At 32.7% G+C, this 23,817-nt stretch overlaps 1 long non-coding RNA gene and 1 pseudogene across 1 annotated transcript; one reads left to right on the forward strand and one right to left on the reverse strand.

Annotated features, from left to right (window-relative positions):
* Positions 1-7,412: 7,412 nt before the first annotated feature.
* On the forward strand, positions 7,413-11,836 carry LOC132725968 (macrophage-expressed gene 1 protein-like; annotated as a pseudogene).
* Positions 11,837-18,457: 6,621 nt separating this feature from the next.
* LOC132725936 (uncharacterized) lies at positions 18,458-22,592 on the reverse strand. Its single transcript, XR_009625128.1, has 3 exons — positions 22,360-22,592; positions 21,460-21,538; positions 18,458-19,062 (listed from the first exon to the last, which is right to left on the reverse strand). It is a non-coding gene; the product is annotated as an uncharacterized LOC132725936 (long non-coding RNA).
* Between the last annotated feature and the right edge of the window lie 1,225 nt (positions 22,593-23,817).

The following is a 23,817-nucleotide window of genomic DNA, read 5'->3' on the forward strand; positions in this document are numbered from 1 at the left end:
TGAAACCTTACCTGTCTAGTTGTTTAACTGTATTTTTACAATTTGTTCTATCAATTTTGAATCATGGGTGTGTTTAAGAGAATGTGGAAGGTGTGAAAGGTGTTCAGGGCTGTGCGAATGTGCTGAATATTAATTCTTCTGATATGTAAATCAACTTATGTATATAAACAACTCAAAATTGTGTTCTTATCAGTGCTGCTTGAGAATGTTGGTTTGATAAAAAGAATACCCTTTAATGAAAAAATTAATGAGCATGCTTAGTGCCATATTTTTAATTAATTTAAGTGAAACGTCGTATAATATTCGTTATATATGTAAATATGACTTCTCTTATTAGAAAAGAAAAACCTCCTTGAACACCATGTTCTTCTGATTTAACAGTTAATGTCAATTAAGTATGCTATTTCATCTCTTTAGGATATACAAAATTAAGTATTAATACTTAAGCTTTATTATTAATTTGAGACTGAAGAAACATGAAATCTAATATGACTACTAAAGTAAATAATTTTTCTCTCTTATCAAAATGAAAAGGATTAGATCATGAATATTAATTAATCTCTCCTGTCAACTTTATTTCTTCTCAATTAACAATTTGTCGCGCAAATAAATCATTATCAAAATTCTGTTTTTGATTCAAATAAAATATGCCTTACAACCCTTTGATGATTATTAAATTTTAAAAGAAATTGACTTTAAAAGAGATTACGGTTTTATCACAAATTTAAACACTTTGCCTTCAATTAAATTGCAATTTTTGGAAGAGTATATATTCGAGTAGCAATATTTATGTTATGTTTTCTCTACCAAATTACAATACTGGCTAGTGAAAATGAATACTACTCTTTTTTGTCATATTTTTACTTGTCGGTGTTTGGTTTCAGTTTGCTATTGAATATAGTTGTTGGACTACCCTCTTCTTTTCATTTTCTTTTCTTCAATACTGTTTTAATTTTTTGAAGTTGTTTTATAAAAAGTTAAGAGAAGTCCGTCTTTTCTGATATTGCTTCCATAGAACACTAGAGAAACCATGGCCAATTGTTTGAGTGACATTAAAAAAAATGGACTCGTTCTTTTTTGTCCTTTTAAATTTATTCTATTACTCTTTTACGTTTTTTGTCTGTTTTTAGCAAAAAGAGGATAAGGGTTTTCAGTTAACATTTACTTAAGAATTTTTAACTGAAAAATATATACTGTCTAGTTTAAGTTGCATTGAAAAAGGACTGACTCCTACATCCCTCATTTTCTTTTACTGTTTTTAATATATTTGCTACAATTTTGATTATTTCTAAAGCAATCCACCTTAATTGAGTGAAAAAGATGACCCCAAAACCGCATATACTACTTACAAAAATATTGAGCAAATCCCTTATTATAATATCAGATGTTTCTAATACGTGTGTAAAATAATTGAAAGCATTCTAATACTGTAAAATATTGAATGCAAACATGAAGAAAATCATAAAGTATCAAGTTCTTTTTCTAAAAGCAAATTCAAGAAAACAAAATAGAAATCATGAAAGATGTTTTTGTTTGGATTACGTCGTACTTACACAGTATAGGTCATATGATGACTTTTAAGGCTTTATGGGTAGGTGGAAGTCTTTTCAATGTTGTCTCTCGTGCATATATCTAGGCCACGTAAACCAACCCTGGCATTTGATCTTAATTTCTAATACCTTAAATTTTTCCATTTATTTCTATAAACTTTCGCACGCCTTTAATATTACTTGATAAACTTTCAAACAATGTTATTTATAAGGTTACATAGGCAATAAACGTAAATATTTTATTAAAAACCCTTTTGAGAAAAGCAAAGTTGAATAAATTATATGGAATATGGACATTATTTTATCTATCGTTTTAGTGTACAATGTGTACTTTACAGCTTGAAATAAACCTGTCATACATTTAGGCCTGTTTATTGGCAAATATTTTATTGACGACTATTTTATTAGCAGTTTTTGATCATTCATTGTCGCCTTACCTCCATACAAGCTGCCTTACTCACCTGCTCAGTTCTTTACATCTCTCCTCCTCGCCGATCCTTCCAACACACCACCCGTTACGGTAATGACATTTTCAACCTTATCGTTCATGAAACCAACATTCACCCCAGCATTCCCGCTGTATATCACCTGGTACGGGGCCGACGAATCTACTAGAAAAAAAACAATAATAAGAAGAAATTCATTTAAAACAATCCAATAAATAAAATCATAAAAACAGCAACAGAAAACAACAACAACAAAAAAGAACACTAAAGAAGGGAAGTAATTCAAAAGGAAAATAGCCCTGGCATTTTAACTTTGAATATGAATTATCTGCCCTTCATTATGCAGACTTATCATAGTCAAAGGTAGATAACACGAAAAAGAAATCGACGATAACATTGTTTTAAACCAAGATGCCTCTATTATAATACACTTAGATCTAGCAATGTTTCAATAAATACTATATAATATATATGATAATTTCAAATCACTATGTTACACTGAATACGTTTTTCCTTTTGTTTTGGATAAGCACAAACATGCACTTGATTTAGGAATGCATGCTGTGTCAAAAGAAAAATACAAACATAAAGCCGTTGAAGGGAACAAGCTGTGATTTTATCATTAATTATAAAACAAAATTGAAAGATACACCTGTAACGTTTACTTTAACATATTTCTATCGTATCAAGTAACCTTTTTCCAAACATTCAATGGATATATATTATTTAAAATGCCCTGATAAATAACCTTGGGTTTTTATTATGAAAACAAAAGAATATCAAACATGTATTAATACCTGGATATTATATTCATTTAGATAATGATATCTCTCCTATAAGAGACAAAAGGAATTAAGATAACTTAATGTGCAAATATGTCTTAAATATAAATAATACGACATAAAGTTTAAAACACAATTAGTCACCTATGTAGTAATTATCATCTGTTGTGATTTCGTGAGAGGTCTTACATTTGTGCCCTCGTCGTTTGAAAAGCGTGTAGGGTGGCTTAGACTTGGGTGTAGTGAGGGGCAGTTTGGATCCGCCCGAGGCCGATAAGTGGGGGCAAGGGAGGTGTCAGTCTGTGTCTTGGTGGAAATTGGGGAATACATATATATATAATATCCACAAATCACCGGTTTACAAAGTTATGTTATGTTAACCAAAAACCACGAGCTTCCAACATTTTCTTGAAAAAACCGTTGGATTTTATTGAAATAGCAAAGACGGTTGACTACATTTCGCATAAATTGTTATACTTACATGATGTCAAGATAATAAGTAGTAAACTTACAGGCGAAATTGAACTAAATGAACGTCTGTTATTCATATGTGATCGCAAGTATGCTCTTCTTTCGAAATTTCAAAGTATTACATTGGTCCATTGTTTTCTTGTATAAGGCACTAGCATTCCCGGGACTACACGTCTGTTTTCATGGAATGACACAAATATGCCACATTGAAGGTTCCGTGATCTTCGTTGTATTTTATTTTAAATTTAAATATTCACAATTTTGATGTATTACTTAGTGTGCGCGCAAAGCATGTATAAAGCATATAGACCAAGGTAACATCGAAAGTTTATATATCAACACCTATCATTAATTTTTCAAACTATATTTGAAAGGGGATTTTTAAGCAATTTTATAGAAATGAATTAATTACTTTGAAGGGGTGTATGATGCGCATTGATAGTATTAAACGGAATCCTTTAAGAACGCCAAAACGGTAAAATTAGAAATGTTGTAGACTGGATTTGTTTGAGCCGATTCATGAACATGTGTAGCTCAAATATCAAGATTGTTGTTTAAGGCCATTGGTGTTGAAAGTAATTCATTCGATCGGGGATTTCGAGAACACTTGACATAAATGTGTAAGAAAAGACGACGGGAAAGGGCTTCAATAATTAAGCCTTTGAACATTTAGTTTATACGAAGGCGTAGTTAAAATGAGAATTGTATGTTATATGGACACAACTTTTAGTAGCAGCTACTAGTTGAAAATGATAATTAAAGTGATGAGATGTAGAATATGTTATGCAAGATGAATACTTGTTATATAGTATTCGGTGTGACTCTCCAGTAGTGTTATTACTATATTACTACTGAACGTTCTAAGCCGGTACCCCTCTTTGTTCTTTCACATGTTTACATGTATGTCTTGTGTATTGTTATACGTTTTACATGTTCTATTTTATTTTGTTAAATTGCTATTAGCGGTAAGTAATTGCTTTGCATTCCCTCCTCATATCCTATTGTGTGCCCTTCCTTATGTCCTTCCCAAATTTTCCTAAAACCAAAACCTTGTTCCCTTCATTCCCATAGCGGCCCATTTATTTCTCATCATTTCACTGATAACCTGTCTCTTCCTTCTTTTCACCGCCATTGTGTCCTCTCCCGTTTTTTTGTTTGGTTCAGTGACATCTGAGTACCATGACTTGTAGAGTGCTGTCGCCTTGCCTTGTTGAGTAATAATCTTCATCATTTTAAAGAAGAAACTAGGCATTATATAGAAACTACATAATGGTGATTTTGTTTAAGACAATCTTTGCAAGTAGGAATGCATAACGTTTGGAGTGAGTAAGGAAATGAGATGGAAACCCTTCCTGATGTTATATTACTTTTGTCATTCCACTTTTTATCTAGCGGTGTATAGTCCGAAATAAAATGAGTGAATAACATAAATAAGAAAACAATGTGAAGCAACCCAGCAACGCAGGACCACCGAAAGGGATTCCATAGTAAAATGGTCATACGATAATAGCCAAAAACAGCTATTTATAAAACACATAACATTGCGTATTTCGAAACTAACAAATAGTGAACAGTAGTGTGGCCGAAAGTGTGCAGTTTTAAGTGTGAAGTAATGTGTAGTAAAAAGTGCTACCTTTGAAACTTTGCCTTTTTCATATTATAAAATTGTGCATGTATAATGTTGGCATGTTTGAGATACATCATCCAATATTACATACATTTTTTATTGATAAGTCTTTTAGTCTTATGCCCATAGATTAGGAGACCATTTAACAGTTATATATGCCTCTTCAACATGCATTGACACGCTTATAAGACACTGCTTCATCACATACACTTACTACACAACAAACACGCTAATTTTAGCATACAGCGAAGATATCCTAATTTACGGAGCTCTTGCGTAATGCAGGTAGAACAGGTAAGTGCGAATGCTTGCTAATTACGTTGTTATGATTGGAAATTTAATTTGAGTAAAATCATCAAAGTGTTTAGGTAGCGCATCTGTAATATCATAGACACATATTTAGTATATAACAGACACAAAATAGAGAAAATGTTTACAGGACAAACATCCTTAAGTTACATATAAATCTATTATCATGTTAACTGAAAATATATCTAGAATCAATTTTCAGTATTAGATTAATGCCGAATTGTTTTCGGACATTCCCTTGAGTTTCTAATCTATGATGTAAATGACACAAAAACAACCGAGTTCATAATTAATAACTTACTATTTTCATATGTGAGAGTTGAAGAGAACTTTGCTTGTCATGAGCAGTTGTGGGTGTCAAGAGAGGGTACTGTCTTGTTGCGGAGTATACTACTCAAGAGAGTTGACTTATGAATTTTGTCTATTGTGACTTGCGTATTCTGTTAATATATTGAAGTAAAAATGATTGTTTCCCCGACTAAGTAGGTATTTAATTATAGGGGTACATCTCTTGACTGCCGTTATGGTACCAGAATATTCTAACGATGCTCTGCAATACAGTTTATATTTCAATAACCTTATGATATCTTTTGTTCCTGTAATACTTTGATTTATTTATTTGATTTATTTTTTTTTTCTTGCATATCTTATATAATAACGCAATTCAGTAATAAAGGGCACGCTGGAATAACGTCTTTTAAAAACATAGTGGTGTTAGCAGCAGATAATCCTGTCTAATATGCAAGAAAACGCCATCTGACGCAGTTTTGAATAATACACGGTTTACCTTTTGATTTTGTTGTTAATGTAATCAACTGATTCTGCGTGACTTGTTTTCGGGTATAATTGGTTCATTGGTAGATATAACAATGTGTTTTGATTGGATTATTAAAACGTATAGTGCCTCATTAAAGCATTATGATAAAAGATTTATCACGATAATATTTCTCTTTGATGTTAATTTGAGATTGTGCAACATATTGATATTGTGATAAAAATTCATGAGGGCCTATATAGCAATGTTTTAGGCCTTGTAGTTGACGATTTGATGTCAGATCTACTCGTATTAAGCAGTCATAGTTCAAAAATGTTGTTTTTAAGGAATCTATAATGAGTTATTTAAAGTCAGCACTTTCTTTGCACCACAATATGTCTGTGTTAATTTGTTCAAGTATTTTTTTGCTTATGTGAAGAGGAAGGAACTTTCGGTAGACATTTATAAAACAGTGAAAAGAAGTATTATTTTAAAATTAAGTCAGAATGTTCATAGGTATTAATAGGGAATTACGATAGATTTTCACCTCGCGTCCGCTTCTCTAATTACACATCGTGGCAGGGAGAAATTAGTAAATAAAAAGATTCATAACAGACTAGTTAGGGCATATCTATATTACTGAGCACGAAAATGAGTTCAAGGGTAGTTTCGAACTATATATTATACACATTACATATGAAGTATAATCGGGAGGAATCCCGCTTCTTTTTCATAAATGATGAACTATAAGATATTTTTTCACTTTCCGAATATAAATATAAGCGTCAGTATTTAAATTGCATGTGTTAATATCATACTTCAAGTTGGTTTAATACATTCTGCGTTGTTGTTTTGTTTACTCGGTTAATATCAATTGTTTGGATCTTTACGATAAATTGAGGAAATTTATTACGTTGATACAATTTAGTATCATAAATAACAACAAAATTTAATGGACGGGGAAATTAACTTATACCCTCACATGCTTTTTGTCCAACAACAGATACCATGATTCCAGCCATCAAAACCATGTTCTAATACACCGCACGATAATCATGTCTCTACCCGAACACAAAATGTTCATTTATAATATCATAATTAATTAAATGTAATCATATTGATCACATAAGAACATAGATACAACATGATTTATAATTCACAAGCAATATTATATAAGAACTAAATGAACATTTTCTATAGTTTGGTCTAATACTTGGAAAAAGTGAAGCCAGTTGTAGACCGTTTAGTACTAAGCAAAGGTTGTTGTTAAGAATTGTGCACTATAATAATCTATTCAGAATAATTTATGTCAAAGTGTAAATTTAAACAGAACGGAATAATATTGCAGGATATTTTCCCTGAAGATAAACTGTTTAATGAAAGACTCACAACTTTCCGGTCAGACCCTCTTCTTACCTTAATATTATAACCAAGTGTCTCGTATTAAAACGCAGTTATCTACAGCTGTGTAACTGAAAGTTTGTTGATTTCATTCTGTAATCATGAACAATTCCATCAGATGTTTTATTGCCAGTTTAGTTTACTCATCCTTTCTTTTGGAAGTGATGACCAAAGAAGAAAAGCATAAAGATAATAAGGAGAAATTTGAAATTGGAGACCCAAGACGTTGCGAAAATACCAAAGTTGGGAGATTTGAGGTTCTCCCAGGTTCTGGATGGGACAATCTGATGAATAAAGAAATGGGTATGGCGATAGCTGTAAATTACTCAAAATGCAAAACTACTGATGACGGTTTATATCTGATACCAGACAGTACACGAGCTATTCCATTATAGAATAGCAGAATAGATACATTCGCAGAAACAATAGAGAACTCGAATGAGTACACGAGTACATTATCAAAGTCTATTAATGTTGCAGCAGGTGGATCATACAAAGGTTTGGGTCTCAGTGGCAAGTTTTCTGCCGAGTATCAAGATGTTAAGACAAACCAATATCGAGAAGAGAGCGTCACAATGCGTGTTCAGGTTTTCGTTTCTTCTTTTTTACATAGAAGTTTATTAGTATTTTTCTGTTTCATTTTTGCATGGTCTATTTGTTGTAAATAAATTTGTAATAAAACCTGGAAATAAGTTAAGCACACCCCAGAAATTTAAAATTGGTTGTGATTATTTTTTTAAAAACAAAAAGCACTGTTATGATATGATGACTTCATTGAGCTAAGAAAGTGTGATATGACAAGTAGCGATACCAATTTAGTAATCACAAACCAGTACATTTATGAGTTTAGTTAATTTTTATCCAAATTATGGAAGTATAAGCAAATGTGTTGTTTTTACCAAACATGTAAGTGTTTATTAGTTTGGTGTTGGAGCGTTTACAAAACATTTAAATTTTCTTACAAAATGATTATATGAACTTCCCGACTAAACAATGATTAATGTCAATTCTTATTAAAGAACTATTTTTCTAATTTTCGTCAAACAAAGATTACTTCTGTGGGAATCATAGCGAGCACACTTGTTAAACCAAAATCTAATCATAACAAAAGTAATTGCAACGTTTTTTTAATATTATCATTTCAAAAACTCATCAATGATGAAATGTAGATAAAGCTATGTCGCAGCATGGACACTTTTAACGAAGAGTAAGCATATTCAAAGAAAGTGTAGAGACACTTTAAGTTGTTTCGACTTCTAAACTTGCACAAGTTGGTGGTTTTTATTTGACATCTTGTGCACAGAATTTAATTATGTCTTTTCAAATATTAAGCACATGATACCATTGCATAATAATCGCATTTCAATATCAATAACATATCAATAATCAGTTTTTATTCATAGCCAGAGCCTTAAAAATTTATATTATCGAACTATATTGGTTCTTTTATGTCTAACTTTTGGGGTCATATCATCCGCAATTCGGAAAGGAGTTTTGCACTTTCCATGACACTACCTTTTTATTTAGAAAACTGACTTAAACAATAAAGGCGATAATTCTACTAAAGACATAATCTGTACAGGAATTTGTACATTTTTTAACTGACTTTAGATTTAGTTGTCGGATATCCATATTGAATTTTGAGTTATTGGTTTCATTTTCTGTTTTAGGCTCGCTACGTCAAATATAGGGTTAAATTACAGGCGGATTCAGTATTTGATGAAGCGTTTCACAATCGTTTAAGGAAAATTGCAGCTATTCTGATATCAAATTATACTGAAGTAGCTCGCTATGAAAGTGGTCTTCTTGTTCGAGACTTTGGTACTCACGTGATAACAAGCATGGAAGCAGGGGCTGCTATAATACAGGTAAATATTTTCCCGTTATTAGTTACTATGTATAGGATAATATAATTCCCTTTAAAGTAAAATAATATTAATAAAAAGTGCAAAATCATGCAAAAACAGGGAAAATAAGAAAATTCAAAGCAGTTGCCTGTTTCAAACTTAGATTAGCAAATGCAAATTCTCAACCTGTAGTATTTCAGTAAAAAGTTTAATCATATATATTTTTAATTTACATTATATATGAAGAATAATCGTGCTGTCCTCATTTCATTTCTAAGTCCAAAAATGTCCAACTTCCAAAAAGCAATGAACATCTAGACACAAAAATATACCAATTGCTTTTTATCACTAACAATGCAAAGGGAAAAGTGCACATGAAAAACACCACCATGTGCAGTATACGAAAGCTGTGTTAAGACCGCCATGTCCAAGTACCTGACTGAAATGTCAGCTTAAGATTTCATTATCAAGATGTTACTGTCATATCACATTACACAACAATGTGAAATGCACGATTGAAACCAATTTCTTTACTGGAGAACAAAACCGAAACGAGAATTCCGAATTAGGACGGAATAGCTGTTTTGCAAGTGTTAGGCACGCTGTGGGTGTCGCGGCAGTGTGGGAGGAAATTATGGGAAGCCCTCGGGAGTTAGTCCTGGGGAGGGATGTGGCCGCTCTAAGCAAACAGGTGTAGTAGACGATCCACGAGATAGTAAACAAGCCATGAGCAAATGTAAAACAGGAGTATTTCCGATATAAATACGAATAAAATATAACGCGAAAATTTTGATTCCCCGTACTACAAATAATACTAGAGATAAATCAACATAAGAGACTGTATAGCAGACAAATATATAATACATGACTATTTTGACAGGTGAAGTTTCACATCAGTGCCAAGTCTTGTTGTGCATATCATTGGCATTTTCCAGTACTATTATTTTTGTCCTATTTTTTACCCTTTTTTTGTTCGGACTACTGTACTTATACTGCATATGCAATGTGATTGTTGATTTGTAATTCCTTGCCAGGATTGTGTCGATACATTAAGGTACGCCTGCAACATGAAGTGGAAGTGGGGGGGGGTGAGGTTCATTGCGTTCTATCGATTTTTGGAACGGGGGTGGGGTCCGGGGGTGCCTGGAAGTATATGGTAACTGATGGTAATGACTTCTTTTATGTCTTTCTAACTACTCTAGTAGTCTGGCAAGCATGCTACAAAGTAGTTGCGACGTAAAGGGAACAAAACGGCAAATGACCGCTAAATACAGCTGCTTAATTTTATGTTTTCTAGCGCAGGAGCGGGAGAACAGGTGGATGCGAGTTGATGCGGGGTGCGTGTGGTAGGTAGGCATGGTGACGTGGGGCAGGGCCCTTCCGCTCACGAACAACATATTGATACAAATGTGGATTTTTTATTTTAAATGTTATATGTCATTTGTTTCTATTCATTTGATATTAATTAGCTTTTATTATCTGTTAATTTAGATAAGTAATTCTTACTTTTGCTATGTAACTGCGGACTGGAAATATTACATATTATGGATAAAAACTTTGTAGGGGGTAGACGAATAAATGTTGCACAACAACAATGCGCCAATAATAATTCAGATGTTTTTATAATGCGTGACTTAGTTCGTCATATAGCTGACTACAATGTTGGCAACGGTAATACCAATACCACAAATTACGAAAACGGACATTTTTAAAAACAACACAACAATTCAATAAAATCAATCGATTACCAAACTTTATACGTTTACTGCAAAAATATTGCTAATGCACCCTTTTGTGCATTAACATATGCAGATTCCCTCGAACTTATTTTTATCATTCGTCCTGTTGGATCGGGTTTTAAATGCGACCTTGAGTTTCTGCAGAAGTTATTACACAGCATAAAAACATTAACATCCTGTAACGTGTTCATTTATTTATGACTTTGTTTTTTCAGGCATTCAAATTTTACGCCTAATGACTGGGTTGATTCAATTCGTCCAAATTTAGTTGCCTTAGACAAGTCTGGTGAGCCTATTTACAACTTCATAAACTACGTCACACTACCAGGTGTTCAACGATCTATAGTCTATGAAGTATATAAAACTGTGAAAACTTCGGTGGATAATTATTACGAGTATAACACACATCGCGGTTGCACGAATCAAAGTATGCCTAATTTTAGTTTTCAGTCAAATATTGACGACGGCACTTGCAACAAAACAGTTGCACATTTTGATATAGGTGGTGTATTTCAAAAATGTAAACCTAGCGGTTTTATAAATCTTTGTAAAGATATGAAGCAGCTAAATATCTTCACGAACTCCTTCAGCTGTCCTGCTGATTTTGAACCAATTTTAATTGATACAAATACAAAAATTGTCTATAGGTCTCGCCGGCAGTGCAGTTCTTGCTGGAAATATTTTGACTGTTGCCACTGGGAAGATGAAGAAGCACGCGCTGACATTATATTCTGCATATTGGTGTGCTAGTACAAGAACGGATTTACCTAACAGATATATGTTTGGTGGACTATTTACATCTACAACTGATAACATTATTACACAATCGAATTCATGTCCGATGTATCATCATTCCCATTCCGCCCTCCTACCTTTCAAAGTATTAACTATAATGTTTGATAGAGCATGAAGATCACAAATATTCGGCGGCTAGCTGTGATTGGAGTTTGGAGGTGAGTGGGTGTTTAGGAGTTGCAGAGAGATGGGGCAATCCGTTACGGGGCGTGAGTATGAATTCCTTAATAAACGTGTATATCTGAAATACCTTGGTTTCAACAACATAAACGAAAAATTACAGCTTTGCTGTCACTGACAACCAAGAACGATGGGCCACGGCCCATTCTCCAGTCATTGCCCAGCCCGTTCAAGTAAATACCATGCATAGAACCATCGCCTGGTCCTCCCAAGGCCCCTGTATTATTGCTAACCATGCCGGCAAAGTGCAAACAGATCTGCTTCTTCCTACGTTACACACAGACCCCCATCCTTTGCCAGTTCTGTAGGTCCGACATTTCTCGCTTCCTTTGATGACGATTACGTTCATAAAGGTATGGGCCCACGGTAGCTTATGGGACGAGAGCAGAGGACTGGCCGATGAGGAGGTAGCCTGGCGTTAGTAGTGGCGTGAAAGGGCGGCCGACACGTTAGCACTTAAAGCAGTTTCACAAGCGAAACTCGCCGAACGCACGCAGGTACAGGTGGGACGTCGGAACGGACGGGCAAGACAAGGGGACCAAAGCCCGTTCTGAAGAAGTATTGTACATGTCGATGTCTGTTGCAAGCTGTGCGAGGTGTAGTTTGTTGCGGTGGTGGGTCTGGGAATAAGGGTGAAGTGGGGAGGTATTGGCGAAGGACTGTTAAGTGAACGGCATGAAAGCGGACGAGGCGACGTTGAATGGGCGGGCGTGTATCACCACCCCGACATTTGGAACACTCGAACAACGTGCAAATGCAAGTTGTACAGTGTTCAGACTGATTATATACTGCATTTTTGTAAAAATGTCAAATCTACAGAAATTAAAATTTCAAAAGAAAACATGTATTACTTTTTATATGTAAAGATAAGTACCAAAGAAAAACACAGTCAAAACTATATTTTGATATATAAATGCATGGATTTCTTGCAGACCATTTCTTATTTCTACATGTGTCCCAGACAGAATAGACATCGAGGTTAAAATGAACCCACTGAAGAACAAAAGAAACAATTTGTTTTGGGACCGAGCCCTAAAGGTCAGCACATGGGTAGGAATTAATTGAAAAGAGAAATGATATAAATAGAGGATATTGAATTATCGAATGAGTGTATGTTCAATATTGAATTGAATGAACCAGTTGAAAAAAATTATATTATACGGACGTCTGGGGAGCATGATATTATATAATTCAACGAGTTCAATAAATTCAGTAATGAACTAACACGAATTAAATATTCTTTTTATCACATAAACAAACATAACCAAACATAAAGACCTTTTAAAATGAAAGAGAGTCATTTTTAGTAAAACGCTTACATTTAGCGTGTCTTTACACTATATTTGTATAACGCAAATGACGTCACGTCAAAATATATATACGGCCATGTAATACCGTTTTTACGGAGTCGCAAAAGCGGCACGGATATGTGATAAAGGATGTATTAAACATTAAAAATAAGATTACTTTCTGTTAGAAACGAGTTTTAAATGTTTACAGGTATCCAAGAAACTATCACCCAGTCAGTTCATATTTTCATATCAATATGATATCAAAATTACTAACAAGAATAGACTTGTAAATGTTTTGAGCGTCTTAAATTATCCAAGATAAGGTACTTATTGTGTCAGTACAGAAATTATTGAAGATTTTAATGAATTGCAATGTAACGACCAATGGAATACTTTCATTATTTTTACAACCCTTCTCACCCCTCCGTCCACATTTTAAAAGACAAAAATACCTATAGAGTTACACCAACTGATACATCGGTATCCCTTTTTACATGCCAATCTTGCAAAAAGTCATAGCATAAAAAGTCGGCTGCTTTCGACTTTCATTGAGTTTCCATAAATGTACATATTACTGTGATTCTTCATCGTAAATAGGGTTATAAAGTCTGAATAACGTCAATTTCCTTGATGTTGCGTAATATTGATATTCAGTCTGGCGTCACAATATAAAACGATAAAATCGTACACAGATGTATGATGAAAGCATGCATTTTAAGGTTCAATAGCAATAAATGCATTTAAAATACATCATATAATTGCTAGGCTCTCTTATATGTGTTAAGTTTATGCTAATTGATTTTGATACCACTCTTAACATAATTTGGGAATTTGGTAAAATGTAAATACTATTTTATTTAGCTCATATGTAACAGGAATAAACAAACTTGTTAAATTGATAACAGTTTAATAACGCTAATATCTTTTTAAAACAATGAAATAATCTTGTTAAATTCGCAACAGTTTGATAACTTCTTTAAAATTTGCTTTGATCAATCGCTTGTCACAATAGATAACATGTTACTACCACTAAATTACCGTCTGATGAGACATCTTTTTTGAAACGACTTGTATACATATAATCATTTTTGATAAGCAAACAGATTTCTAACGGACGACATGTAAGAAGATTTATGTTTAAAGTGTCACACCACATAAATGCTGAACACTGTCAGAGTATCCTCTTCATGATTCATGTCACAAAAATTGTCAAACAAATGTACTCATATCTACAAGCAATAACGGTATACAAGGATCGATGCAACAGCTATCACTAATATTGATACAATCACTATCCCAACAATAGCTCCAATACTTAGACCGGCTCCACCACCCCCTCCGCCCTCACTCGAACTTCCACTGAAAATAGAGTAATTCTACATATACATCGTTCCTCGAGAGAAAAAAAATCAACATTATTCCTGAAAATATCAACATGTATTCTACTCTGCTGTTCTACTGAAAACGAAACATCTCAATATATATTTACTGAAAAGAAATAGAATTACATTTCATGGTAACACGGAATTGTTATTTAAAGTTCAATGTAGTTATACCCGCTATCCAAAATGGTATAATTGTCCAAGTAGATTATTATTGAGAATTCTACAGTGCGTAGGAGAGCAAATATAATTTAAATATGACTTCAACTTTATTAAAGACTACCCCTTCATACTCCAAACTTAATCAATTAAGATGGCTGTTTCCATCCTATTTTACGATATCATCAATTACATTCGCAACTGTTCGGTCCTCTTCGTCAAACTCCGGAAAAGGATCCAGAACACAAAACTATCTAAACTGGCTAAAAAAAGTGAAGCATGCAAACAAATAGCAAGTAAATGCTAGGAGGTGTTGAATACAGTTTATCATAGGATTATACATTATATTTATTTATATTATATTTACATAGGATTTTACAAACAGATAGTACGAACACTTTATTTTCTTACATGCGTTAGTCATTATGTAAAGATTACACCCTCTACCCTTGTTGACATCACGTATTAGAGCTAGTTTCAATTCGTTTCTGAGATGATTATTGATAATCAGCGAATGTAGCAAATAAAGAGCAAAAAACAATCTCTTTTCTATTTTTTTCTTATAATACTACATGACAAAAAAAATGGTTTTCTTACTATGACCTGTATGATCTATATGATCTGTATCTGGAATCAGATCTATACGAGCGGGATCTACTGTAACTGGACCGACCTCCACCTCGCCTCGCCTCGACCTCGCTTGCTGAAAGAATAAAGCACATCGTGTTTCAAAGTAATGTTTATTCTAAGTAATAACCATTATTGTTTTTTTTATTACCATTTCCTTGCCATATTAATAATAAAACATATAACGCCTGCTTTAGCTAAACAGGTATCGCAGGTTCGATCTTCGGACAAATTGTCTTTTGTCTCTCAGCGCTGATCCAGAAATAATTGATAAGTAGCCGATACATTGCAGAGAAACTGGTATTTACTGGCAAGTTATCTAAGACGCCCTTTAGATTGGTCGACCAATGAGATGTAACAACATCTTTTGTGTTTTAAGTGGGGTAAAAAATCAGTTAAGAAACAAACAACCAAGTTTATTAATCATTTTTTGATGTGGCGACCGTTTAAAATTTATATAATTATTTTAGTAACAGCAACGTCATCTATTTGAGTGACGTTTTTCCATATATATATAATCAATTTTCACTATCAGACATAAATCGATAAAAGTAATACCCAGCAGTTTTAGCTTTTTTGATTCCCAACGTGCTTTAATATTGTTTGAAGAAAAGTATTTCTCCCTATTCAATCATCTTTATTATATCAAAATGTATAATAAACCTCGATAATTTCACAATATTTGATGAAACCATGAGAGCCTGCTTTAAAAATTGCTTGATCCGTTGATTTATGTTATGAAATTGTAATAAAGTATTTGTTCAATATACAAAAATGCACTATAGTATATGATTTAAGCTTATCGATTGATCTGCTGTCATTTACGGCCGCTTATTTTTGTAGTCGTTAGTTGTTTTTTCTCTTTGTAGGTTACATTTAGGTTATAGTGTTGGCCTTGGTTTGCAAGTGTCATTCTGCCACATTATTCCATGACAAGAAGTTACAGTATTATAAATGTTTATAAAGTTATAAAGATTTTACTCAAAATAAAAGAAACAAAATAATCTTACCGTCAGGAAACAGAAGATAGACAAAAACAAAAATGAATACAAACAACAGTGTATTCCTCATAATTCAACGCTTCTGTCTACTTTAATTTTTCATAACAAAATGTTCCTTCATTTTAACTTCAATGTATGTTATATTATTCGTAATTTATAGCTTAGACTTAACTGACCATCTGTATAACGGTCATTTATCGTTTAACTATACAGTAATGGGAGTTGTTACGTTTGAAAACGATCTATATAAACCTTAATATAGGTTTAAGAAAAGTTTTACTTTAATTCCTATTATAAGCAGTATAAAAATTGCCAAATAGATTAAAGAACATTTGTCGGGTATTTAGATATTTTGTCGCTTGGTACGACCATTTGATATAGATCGATATTTCTGACTTTGAGTGGAATAGGGTGAAGTATGCGGAAGAAAGTTTTATAAATACGTTCTTCCTAGTCTTCTATGTGCTTTACTTTTAGTCGGAGACTGACGTAATGGAAAGTATGCTGATTTAAACGGTTTCTAGTATTTTAATCATTTCTCCTCAAAAAGGCCAGCATCTGACTATTACCATGTGTGAGCGGTGCATAATGTCACGCGTTTAGAAATTGACGGGAATGGGATCAAACACGTTAGGTATATGGTTTTTTATGCTAAGTAATATGACATTTATTTGCTTAGGAAGCATAAAAGTGCTTTACAGTAATTGGCCTCCCACTTTACAGTAAATGGCCTCTGAATCATTTCATCTATTTTTGTATGTTTTTTTTATTTGTTTGATTGGGTTTTACATCACACCCACACAGTATAGGTCATATGGCGACGTTCCAGCTTTACTGGTGGAGTAAGACCTCAGGTGCCCTTTCGTGCATTATTTCAGGCACGATCTGGCACCTGAGTAGAACCACCGACGTTCCGTAAGCTAGCTGAATAGCTTCCTCACTTGAAAGAATCCAAAGTCCCTGTCGGGATTCGAACCCTCAGCGCTGAGGGGCAAGTGGTTTGAATATTTTTGTCTGTAATCTCTTTCGGTATCAAGGAGGCTGCTGTTTGCCGTTTCTATTGTTGTCCGGCAGTACGGCAGGGCTCTCATGTATAAGGGCTGAACAGAGAAAAGGAGGGGAGTTGGTCAGGGAATTGGATAAAAGATTAAGTATGAGTTTTTAGTATAATTTGTGTAAATGAATATAATTGAGTATGAAAATAATATTATAGTAGAAGACTTTGTCCTTCTACTCGGCTTCAAGTAAAATAAAGGATTAATATGATATTTGCAACAAGGTCAAGCCTTTGATTGCTACCGTCAGTATGATAATCTAAAATATGAGTTTATCTTGCATCGTTGTTGGTAATTTCATGCTATTTTCACTGAAATGAAAACCATTCAAGTATTTTTTGTATAGTAAATCCAATATCAAACATAACGTAAGGAGCGTGCGTATCATCAGAGTTTTATTAGCAAACTTTTTACAAAAAGGTCTTATTATTACAACTACTTTTAATCACACTTTTTTTTTAGTTTATAAAAGTATCAACATTTCGTGTATGTTCTGAAGGAATATTTTTCTTTCACATAGTTTCTAGTCGCTAGTCTCCTGTTATTGTAAACATGCTGTAAACAAATACTGTAAAAAAACAAATCAGCCGCTGCTTTAGGTAACAGAATAATTACAGTCTTTGCGGTTTAAACTAGAACCAAACTGATATGTGCTCTTGCACAATCCGAATTAAACATTATAGAGTAATACATAAGTTATATGTTCATAGCAATTATTTTAAAATCTCACTATTGAAAAGTATCTACTGCATTCAATCTTTTAATAGTATACTGCATACAATTGAACAAATATGAAATATTGGTGAACGAGTAAACGGCACATGTTGCAAACAAATGTTTAGTTTGCATGGCAAATCTGTTAAATATATACAATATTCATAGTGTTACACTAACACTATATTTGTTAATATAAGTTTTTATTAAATAAGATGACCGCATATAATAAGAGCTACAGAAAATGTTATATTTATTCTGTTATATCGTCTATATATTTATCTATTAGGAATATAATAGGTAACATTCATTTCATGAAGTGGGTAATTAATTAAAATTTATTTTTCATATGCATTTACACAAAATTGTAAATCATGCTCACTCATAGGAATATATTTGTGTTGGTAAAACTATACAAAGTTGAGAGCAAAGCCTGAAAGCTAATGCTGCGTCTTGATTCTTTCTTTCGTTGATTGTTGTACGAACAGTGAGACAAAAATTTGTATAATTAACCTAATTAAAATAAACAGAACAGAACAGATTTTATTATTCAATATGACTTGAACATAACAGTTCCTCGTCATTACACAAATATACAGCATATAATAAATAATAAAGAAAGGTAGTACGGTATGAGTATTTATGAACAACAAATAAGAAACAAGAAATACAAAAAATAAGGGAAAATATTGTATCACATAACGTAGTTCAAATTGTGATATTTGATATTTACGGTTTGAACACGACGTTTGGTATCACAGTAAAATATCAATGTCAATCCGTGTAAGAAAGGTTAAATCACAACACTTATTATCTACAGAACCAGTAGACAACAATTACAGTTACAGCAACAACTAGTATACTGGCAATAACTATTGCTACTATAGCACCGGTACTTAGGTTTCCTCCGCCACCGTCCTCGCTTGATCCCCTGAAAAACAACAACAACAGCAGTAAACATAAAAATGGTTATTCCAAAGGTGACCTTCATTATCATTATTGACGTGGATTTGGAAAGAAAAGAAAACAAGTACTAAAATAAAAATCTTTTCTGTGGTGTTCTGTAAGTGGCATCAATGTAACAACATGTCATAACTTAAAAAAGGACAATAAAATATTGCTTTGATTTTTACAATTACTTGCACAGGTTTTCTTTAACACATTATTTCCTGACTATTGACCTAATTTCCTTTGAACTTATATTGTGTGATTTACTAATTTTTCTGGGAATCAGTTTTATTTCTTGTAACAAGGTCCATTTTGTTGGTTTACTTTCCTCTCGAAGATCTATATTTTCCTATATCATCTGTATTTCATGCTCAAATTCATATTTCAAATTCTCAACAACCTCTTTGATTATAAAATCGTGATTTTATACATATCATGTGTCATGGTTTTATTTGGCTGCCTAGTCTTATAGGATTTTGAATAAGACGCATGATTTACTACGGAATGACACGATTAACTTTGCGAGTCGTCAAGTTGTGAACAAATTCTAATTTTCCAACTTTCCAACCTTTTTTCCCTTTTTTAGATGAACTGTAGTGAAACAAGCAAATTCCCATTCAAGTTGTCGCCCTTGGATGACGTCATTGGGGGATACGGTGGACATTGCCGATACGATTACTAGTAATTACATTGATAGGGGGAAGATTGTCAGATTGAAATTGCCAAAATTTTGTGTAATTGAATAAGATATTACATAAAAAGGATGGTCAAATGAATAAAAATGTTTACTATAATAAGGTTAATAACTTAATAGTAGACAATATGACAATATAATTACCATTTTCGTTAGATTCTTAATAATTCTTATCACTTTACTGAAGTTTCTTTGCACATATGATACAAAACCACCAACAAAATTGATCAATCTCTGAAAGCAAAAATGCCTTTTGATGGTTCTTATATTTTGTTGAAATCCAGTAAGCCGATGTCGTGTATATAATGCATAACTAATGAGTGGTTTTATCTCGTAACATATTCTGTCCATAACATAATTTGTGTATTGTTTGCAAGCCTTTCGGACTTTTTGCGATAACTGCTAAGAAGTATGTAAATTATAAGTGAAGCCGTCCAGTAAGTATCGACAGCATAGTAATAGCTATAAAGGATATTTGTTTAGTTGAGTGGAAGATGGATTGTTATTTCACTTGTGATCATGCTATTTCACTGGTGAATGGTGATCATAAAAATCAATATTTTCACTCGTGTTTTCTGCTGCCACGAGTGAAAATATTGATTTTTATCATCACAAGTGATTTCACCGAATTGAACAAATTTATTCTATTTCTTCTATATGCTTTTATGGATGATTATTACTTTCATTATTTTCATTTTTATCTTCACGGTTGTTATTTCACAGTACAACGTCATATTTCACTAAAATCTAGCCAGAAATAGCCCGGAAACGAAAATTACTTCATATGTATATTGTTTAACTAATCAGGGGTAGTAACTCTGGGTTTAATGGTCGAACCCGGTAACCTCAACGATATTCTCATCTCTTGATAGAAATCGAGCCATTAATTTTCAAGAACTAGCACAGAAACGAAACTCGGACGCACAGATGGGCGCACACACGGACAACGCCAAAACATTACCACCTCCCGATTTTATGATATTAACTGTGAATGTGTGAATATTTCGTTTAGACACTATTTTAACATGTCGTTTTTTTATTTTTCATTTACGTGTGACGAATTCGTTTCTGTTTCCGGGCGGGGGTAAAGGTGCTTAACGAATAAGTCACAAATGTGTGCCAAATTCGTACGAACTTGTCACACACGTGTGAGGAATTCGAGCAAATTTTTAACACGTGTGAGGAATTCTTTTTTGTGAATATTGAGGTTCAAGAGTGCCTTCTTTTACACTGCTAAAACTGAATGTGATTGACCTTTGCAATAAGTAAAGATTTTTCAACATCTGTGTTGTTTGGCTGGATTATAGAATTATTATGACAATGTTTGTTTCTCTTTTTTGTATTAAGTTATTGAAATCCCTAAAAACAAAGAAAAGAAATAACCCATTAAGAACGTCAAAAAGGTAAACTTGAAAATGTTGTAGCTTCAGTTTTATGAGTCTCAAATTTGAAATCAATTGCACACAAATTGAGCAGGTTAAGATTATATAATCCATCCTATCTATAATGTTTTGCTAAGTTTTGTCTTTTTGTTTTTGTTTTTTATTTTATTTTTTTTCTATTTTTTATAAAGCTTGAAGGTGTGCTTTACTAACATATTGTTTTATTGAACATAAGTAGAAAAAAAACACTGATACCGACACAGAAACAAAAAATAACAATATGAATACTTTAAATTTTAGATACCCATAGCCACTCCGTCATATTGTACGTGATCTACTAGCCCTAGTCCTGCTGCCGCTCACTCTTGCATCTACATGTTGTTCTAAAATTGTAACATGTACCTATTAGAACTGTTCTGAATGCATGTGCATTAAATAAATAGCCTACGAAGTCGATTTAACACATCTAATTATTATATTATTTTTAAGTCCGTTTACAGTGTCTTACAGTTAAAAAAATGTAAAATGTTTGGTTTAACGCATGCATATAGCATTAAAAAAATCCGTTTAGTTAGTTTAAAATTCATGACAAGAATACTAGCGACTTAATAGTACTGGGAAATAAATTTACTCTAAAACATGTGAAAAGGTGAACGGGTATATCACGTGACATTTGTTTAACGGTGACGCAATGTTACCATAACCAAAAGTACTACAATTTATTCTTCGCTTTACAATATTGTACAATGACCTTATATCAGTATATTACTTTTCTTTAATTGTTTTTAAGTTAATTATTGTTTACCTTTATTTATGAATCAGTACTGACTTATTTACATGTACATTCAATTTTATTAAATTATAATACAATTAACTCGATAACATATTGAATCGTAATGCATTCACAAGTCCCATATATAATTGTTCTGCCATTGAAATGCATGCGATATTACCACCTCACCTCCGTGTTAGCATGAACGTTAAATAATACAGTATCATATCTCTATATATACGTCACCAACGGTATGGTATGTCTATGACTTATTATAGTCATAATTCATTTGTTATATTTTGTAGTTTTCTTTAACGAAAGCTGTCACATTTGAGGGATTATTTTAGAAACTTGAAGCTAGAGGCAAATTTACATACACATAAAAACGTTTATTACTTATTATGCTTATACATATAGAAAAAAACAACTCACCTTCGGGTAAGAGTAGAGAGATGAAAACATAAATAAATGTAAGAAGCAACAATTTCCTCATTATGTTGTTCGATAAATTTAATCCCTTTAATTACATTTATACAATATTTATATTGTTTTAAAACCTTTTTAAAAAAATTATTTGCTCAAAGTTTTGTATTGACATGAAGTAAATAAGGAGATCGATAAAACGTATTTCATAAGTCAATGGTATGAAATTTGATACCCCAGTACACCTGTTTTGAGTGTCAATAAAACACAATATACTATTATCTGCAATCAGTAATTATCAATATACAAAATAAAATGTGTAACCAAAATTATGCAAAATAGTGCTTATATAATTGATAAACCAATTGAATGAAAAATTTAAATGTTAAGTTAATCAAATCTTATCATATCTTTTAAACAGGTTAGATATGTCAGAATGTTTGTATAAAATGAAATTATTTTTTATGATATTATTGTACTTTGCGAACAGTTTGTTTATCATTATCTTTATTATATCGTTACAAAATACACTGATGGGAAATGAAAATGTGTTTAAATTACAAATGCAAAGTTCTGTAATACAATGTATAAAATCATGTGCTAAAAATGATGTTTGCCGCTTAACACTAAATATAAAGGCTATAAAAATGGTCCACACTAGAGTTAGGACACATTAGATTTCTTCCATAAAACTGACCGGACAATATTAAATGTGCTTGGCGGAAAAGAGCACAGATGTTGGACGATTGGTCATTCTCGTGCTTTAATGGTTTTCCACTTGTCCACATGATTGCAACGTAATAAGAATTTACAGTTATAAGCTTTTATTTAGTAATCAACCAGGTTTCAAAAAAAAAAAAAATCAGAAAGAAAAATAAATAAATAAAAATATAAAGGAAAAAATCAAATAAAAAAATCAGCGGTTAAAGGTCTATTGATTAAACCTAATTTCTATTTCCTACTCTGAAATAATTTTGTTCTTACAGACCAGGGCGTTTTAGGTATTTTAGTGCGATATTTACTGTGAATTCTATTAGAATCTACCTTATGGCTATGATATTGTTTTAAGGTTTTCCTACTTCCTCTCTGTAGGCTAGAAAGATTATAACATTGTTTCTGGAGGTCCAGTTAAGGACCATTCCTATCTTCTGTTTTATTACAACATGTAAAGGTGAGGAAAAGTGGTAACAATCGCCACATTTTTGAACCACGGACAAATAGACAAACTTAACCCTAACTAGGAAATACAGTACAAGACATGCACACGGGTAGAATGTCGACCCCACTCATCCTAATTTCAAACCTGAACCTATAAGTTTCAGATCAAGGGGAAGGATGCATAAATAGGTGAATAGTGCGTAACACATCCTCTTTATACACAAGGCAAAATTTTGACATTAAATCACCTTTGCTGACCTTGACTTCTGACCTGGTTCATGTGCATGACACGAAGTCTCATGATGAACA

Source organism: Ruditapes philippinarum, unplaced genomic scaffold (genome assembly GCF_026571515.1).
Source record: "Ruditapes philippinarum isolate M1 unplaced genomic scaffold, ASM2657151v2 ctg2432_1_1_1_1, whole genome shotgun sequence".
NCBI classification, from domain to species: Eukaryota; Metazoa; Mollusca; class Bivalvia; order Venerida; family Veneridae; genus Ruditapes; species Ruditapes philippinarum.